Below are 6202 nucleotides of genomic sequence, written 5' to 3'. Positions count from 1 at the left end.
GAATAGTCCAGTCCTACTGTAGTCCCTACTTCACTGGATACTGTAGACCATAATACAATGTACATGACATTTGTAGTATACCAAACCATTACGCATTTTTAGTGATGGCAGGGCAATGACATCATAAAAATTTCCATTGCGTATCTTGGTGCCGACAGGTGGAATGCGCTGCCTCCATCTTGTCGCCTGGCCGAGTCGCCTGCTTTGTTTCGCGCTCACACAAAGTCTCATTTAGGGTTCCCAGTAAAAAGGCAACATTGCCTGTTGGGAAATCCCTAACAAAATAAGAAAAAAAAATAATAATAATAATAATAATAATATTAACTGGTTTGAGGGAAAGAGACAAACGGGAAAAGTCTGAAGAAAAAATTGACTGTCACCACCAGGACTCGAACCAGGGACCCTCGCTTGTAGCCAGCGATGCTCTAACCACTGAGCTATGGTGTAGTCGTCATCCCAGCAGAGACCGTTCAACGTTTTCTTCAGACTTCGTAACTCACACTTCCTGTGAATCCACACAGGCGGGTGGGACGCAGCCCTCACTGTAACCCACACACTTCACGTACAAACTAGCACGCGGGGAGCCCCAAGTCATAAAATATTAACTGGTTTGAGGGAAAGAGACAAACGGGAAAAGTCTGAAGAAAAAATTGACTGTCACCACCAGGACTCGAACCAGGGACCCTCGCTTGTAGCCAGCGATGCTCTAACCACTGAGCTGTGGTGTAGTCGTCATCCCAGCAGAGACCGTTCAACGTTTTCTTCAGACTTCGTAACTCACACTTCCTGTGAATCCACACAGGCGGGTGGGACGCAGCCCTCACTGTAACCCACACACTTCACGTACAAACTAGCACGCGGGGAGCCCCAAGTCATAAAATATTAACTGGTTTGAGGGAAAGAGACAAACGGGAAAAGTCTGAAGAAAAAATTGACTGTCACCACCAGGACTCGAACCAGGGACCCTCGCTTGTAGCCAGCGATGCTCTAACCACTGAGCTATGGTGTAGTCGTCATCCCAGCAGAGACCGTTCAACGTTTTCTTCAGACTTCGTAACTCACACTTCCTGTGAATCCACACAGGCGGGTGGGACGCAGCCCTCACTGTAACCCACACACTTCACGTACAAACTAGCACGCGGGGAGCCCCAAGTCATAAAATATTAACTGGTTTGAGGGAAAGAGACAAACGGGAAAAGTCTGAAGAAAAAATTGACTGTCACCACCAGGACTCGAACCAGGGACCCTCGCTTGTAGCCAGCGATGCTCTAACCACTGAGCTATGGTGTAGTCGTCATCCCAGCAGAGACCGTTCAACGTTTTCTTCAGACTTCGTAACTCACACTTCCTGTGAATCCACACAGGCGGGTGGGACGCAGCCCTCACTGTAACCCACACACTTCAATAATAATAATAATAATAATAATAACTAATATTTATTATTCCCGTAGCTATGCAGAAGACGTTACTTCAGTAACGTCTGGCGCTAGCCAGGGTCCACACAGCTTTAATTCCCGTAGCTATGCAGAAGACGTTACTTCAGTAACGTCTGGCGCTAGCCAGGGTCCACACAGCTTTAATTCCCGTAGCTATGCAGAAGACGTTACTTCAGTAACGTCTGGCGCTAGCCAGGGTCCACACAGCTTTAATTTGGTGTTTGTTTGTTTGTTTGTTTGTTTGTTTGTTTGTTTGTGTCACGCCTGGCGCTATCCCGTATCTGTCCCGTACCGTATCGCACAGCTGGCCATTTGCTGGCTCCCGTATCTTTCCCGTACCGTACCGTACCATCAAACACAGCTGGCTACAAACAGCTGGCCACAATATTGGTCGTATTATGTACATGTACATTTATTTTATTTTATTTATTTATTTCTGCACCTCGTGGCATGTCAAGACAGCCAATTGAATTGAGGAGAGGGTGAGACCAACCACGGAAGAAGAGAAAAAAAGAAAATGAAGAGCAGGTACACAAAGTGGGAAGGGATTAGCAACTTAAAAGCAATGGGATGCTCAGCGAGCTATGCAGCGGAAGTGGTGACTGTGACTTTGTTTACTGGGAGATACTGAAGTGCTGTCTGACGAGGGTACGGAATTTGGGCATATCTGGGGCTTGTCTAACACTGGGAGGCAGTTGGAGCCACGTGGAGTAGGAGGAAAAGAAAGGGGAATTTACGAATAGGGTAGACCTAGCTAGGGGGAGACGAACGCAGCTTCGGGTGGTGCCACCTGAATTGAACCAATTAAGGGACTGTAAATGAGCAGGGTGCTGGTCAAGAAAAATTGAATGTGCCAGGGTGCACTTGGAAGCATCAAGGTAATGTTGCAGAGTGGTAGTGGATGCAGCAGCATACAAGTCTAGATTTGTGATATAACGATCAGTACGAAATATGATGCGCAGTATACGGCGATGGAGAACTTCTAATTTACCTATGTGGGTTTTGTTAATGGTGGACCAGGCAGGGAAGCCGTACGTGAAGAGGGGAAGAATGTATGATTTATAAAAATTAATCCGGCAATTTTGGGGCAAATGGGACAAGTGACTTGACATTATGCCGACAGATCGGCATACTTTGGACGACACATGATCAGCATGGTGAGACCAGGAGAGGGCGGAATCTATGATAATGCCAAGGTGTTTATGGTGGGGCGCTACAGAGATAGGGTGACCGGGATCATCGGGAAAGTGGAAGATGGGCACTGGATCTGTGGGAGGGGGAAAAAGGAGGAGCTCGGTTTTGGTCACATTTGGCTTAAGGTACCAAGTGCTCATCCAGTGAACAATGTCGTTGATACAGGTCTGAACTTTGGGGTACAGGGTGGCGTGAGATGGGGAGGAAGCAAGGACAGTGGTATCATCTGCAAACAAGGAAATATTGGGAATTGAATAGGGGAGGTCATTAACGTATGTGAGGAAGAGCAGGGGACCTAAAATGGAGCCCTGGGGCACTCCGGATGTCACAGACTCGGGGTCAGATAAGGTTGCATTTACTGTGACGCACTGATTTCGGTCCAAGAGGTAGCTAGTTATCCAGGCGAGTAGGGAGCCGGAGACACCATGGGCACGAAGTTTGGCGATCAGGCCCTTGTGCCACACGGTGTCGAAGGCCTTGGAGAGGTCGAAGAAACAGATGCAGGAGACCTGCCGCTGGTCTTTTAGGGAGCAGAGGTCTTGGATTATGCGGGACAATTGCAGGGATGTGTTGTCCTTACGGCGGAAGCCAGATTGTGCGGGGTGGAGAAGAGGGGAGATATGGTCGTACAAGCGGTCGTACACTATTCTCTCTAGCAGCTTGGAGACGCAGGACAGGAGGGAGATTGGTCGGTAATTAGACGGGTTGTTCTTGTCGCCTTTATTTTTGTATACTGGAATGACAGTGGCTGACTTCCATCGTGACGGGAATGTGCCGGAGGAGAGGGAAAGGTTAAAAAGAATGGAGAGTGGGCGGGCAATTGAGTAGCTCAGTTTCCTGAGAATGTCATTGGTGATCCTATCAGCTCCGGGGGATTTGTTCAGAGGCAGTCTTGCAATATACTTGTGAACAGTCGATGAGGTGATGATCAGGGAGTGCAATGTAGTTGCTGGTGGAGGTATGGAGGAAATAGTGGGAATAGGAGCATCGGGGTCAACCTGTAAGCCAGCACTGACGAAGTGGCGGTTCAATAAGTTACCAATGGATGCCGGAGAGGTGCTTGTTCGACCATTGGGGCCCACCATCTTCGAAGGTATGACCCGGGCGCTGGTAGGATTTCGCAGTTGACGAATGAGCACAGGGAGGGATGGGAGGCGAGGGTTTGTGGGAGATATCGTGGCACGGAGGTTGCGGATGTAGCAGCGATGGCAGGATCTGGAAAGGCATTTTACATAGTTACGTTGGTGTTTGTATTTGTTGAAATTTGTAGGGGATGGGTATTTCTGGTAGATGCTGTAGAGATCGCTCTTGACTTTAATAGCTGCTTTCAGTGATGGAGTCATCCAGGGGCAGGGTTTGTGGCGTGATTTCCGACGATGAGGTGAGGATCTTCCTATATATAGGTCCAAGGCACCTTCAAGGATGTCAGTGAATGCGGAGACAGCCGTGTCGATGCAGTGGGAGACAAGGACCTGAGACCAGGGTACATCTGCGAGAAAAACATTCATGGCATTCCACATGTTATCCGTGGCACTCAGGACATGTATACGACTCCCTGTGTGTTGCAACTGTGCTTGAAGGGGACGGTTGCATTTTTTGTAGCGCCGTTTTATCTGAGTTTTCAGTCGTTCCTCTTACTAATACTAGTCTTGCCAAGGGGGTGGCTCTGGGTCCACCAGAGTCGCCCCTGGCGTGTTTCTGAATTTGCTGGGGCGAGGGTTACGCGACGCGGTCGCCAAGGCAGTGTCTTTTCAGTCACGACCGTTGTCGTCCTCGTCTCTCCATTCTTGGTGGTGTAGCTGACCCCCGAATGGTTTCAAACTGCGAAGCTCGGAGGAGTACAGTGGTGGCAGAGGCATGAGCTGTGAGTGGAGACGGTTGCTGGAGATGGATGGTGATGCAGGGAGAAGAGTTACGCTGCCTGACGCCGCGTGGGAAATTGTTTGAACCTGCAATTTCAGTTCGAGCGCGGTGGACTTCTAGACGATGTGTCCTCATGGCTGTTTTTCAGCGCTTGGCCTATCGCTGATATCCCTGCGTGGGATGTTCTTCCAGTGGAGTCCAGGTGGGACTTCGGGTGCCCACACTCCATCACCTGGTTGATTGTTTCGGAACTGCAAAAATAATTATTGTTTCCTATTTTGTGCGCATCTCTTGTCATCTCTCTTTTCTATACGTCGCACACCAGATGTACTACTATCGCCGTCTTTCTCTTGCTATCTCTCTCTGCTTGCTGTTTTTTGTTTCTGTTGCCACTGTCCCTCATCATACCCATGCTTGGGTGGAGGGCGGCGTGACCCGTTAGGGTAGCTGTCAATACAGTACGACTCCCTGATGTATAGAGAGACTTTCTGGAAATAAATAGGGAGACGAGGAGGAAATGAAATTAGAATGGTTGTTCGTTGCCGAATAGGTGATAGGATGCGTAAGCAAAAACATACTTTGGAAGAGAGATCCCGTCCTCTCCAAAATAGGCGTGAACGGGCGAGTCAGCGCCGGTCACAGGAAACGTCGGCAGAGAGATCCCGTCGACTCCAGAACGCCCGTGATCGGCAGAGTCAGCGCAGAGTCAGTTCCCACAACATGCACGATGAGCTAAGCAACAAAGCATAGCGTAGGGCCCTGAGCTTCCAAGCTCTCTCGTTTGGTATTTGTGTGTTTGTTTGTTTGTTTGTTTGTGTCACGCCTGGCGCTATCCCGTATCTGACGGCAAAAAATCATAGGGATGTTATAAATTTTTCAATTCTCCTATTTTTCAGGCATATCCTGGGATTCGAACCCGCACTATTATATCGCCCTACATGCATTCCCCCATTCATACCCATTCTTCTAAGTTGCTTCACGTTATGATCTTGCGTTTGAAAGCCCTATTTGAATATTGCGGGCAGCTGTATGTGGCCAGCTGTGTTTGATGGTACGGTACGGGAGACGGTGTCGTATTACCGGTATACCGGTTATATCCTCGATCGTATCTGTCCCGTACCTATCCCTACCGTACCGTACCATCAAAGACGGCTGGCCACAATGCATATTCAAATAGGGCTTTCAAATGCAAGATCATAACGTGAAGCAACTTGGAAGAATGGGTATGAATCCGAAGTGTATGGGGGAATGCATGTAGGGCGTGATAGTGCGGGTTCGAATCCCAGGCTATGTCTTAAAAAAAAGGAATTTTTTAAAGACTGGGGGATGCATGCAGGGCGCGATAGTGCGCGTTCGAATCCCAGGTTATGTCTTTAAAAAAAAGGAATTTTTTAAAGAATTTATAACATCCCTATGCTTTTTCTTCGTCATCAAGGCAAAAAAGCATAGCGTAGGGCCCTGAGCTTCCAAGCTCTCTCGTTATTATTATTTATTAAATTTTTAATAGGGCATTCCCACAGGCCTAACAAGGCCTTCTTACGGGGTACCCTAAAAATACATCCAGGTAGTGTAGTACTCAATCTGAGGTCAACTAATTACTTACAGGTAGACGCTACATGTGCTGGACTTAGTACTATAGTACTTTGAAATACAAAAATTAATTTAAACGCTAGTAAACCAATTGGAACACAAAATAAAAAAGTAAAAGT

This window comes from Sycon ciliatum, chromosome 3 (assembly GCF_964019385.1).
Source record: "Sycon ciliatum chromosome 3, ocSycCili1.1, whole genome shotgun sequence".
Classification (NCBI taxonomy): domain Eukaryota; kingdom Metazoa; phylum Porifera; class Calcarea; order Leucosolenida; family Sycettidae; genus Sycon; species Sycon ciliatum.
The sequence above is the reverse complement of the archived record's forward strand: the minus strand, read 5'-3'. Positions refer to the sequence as shown.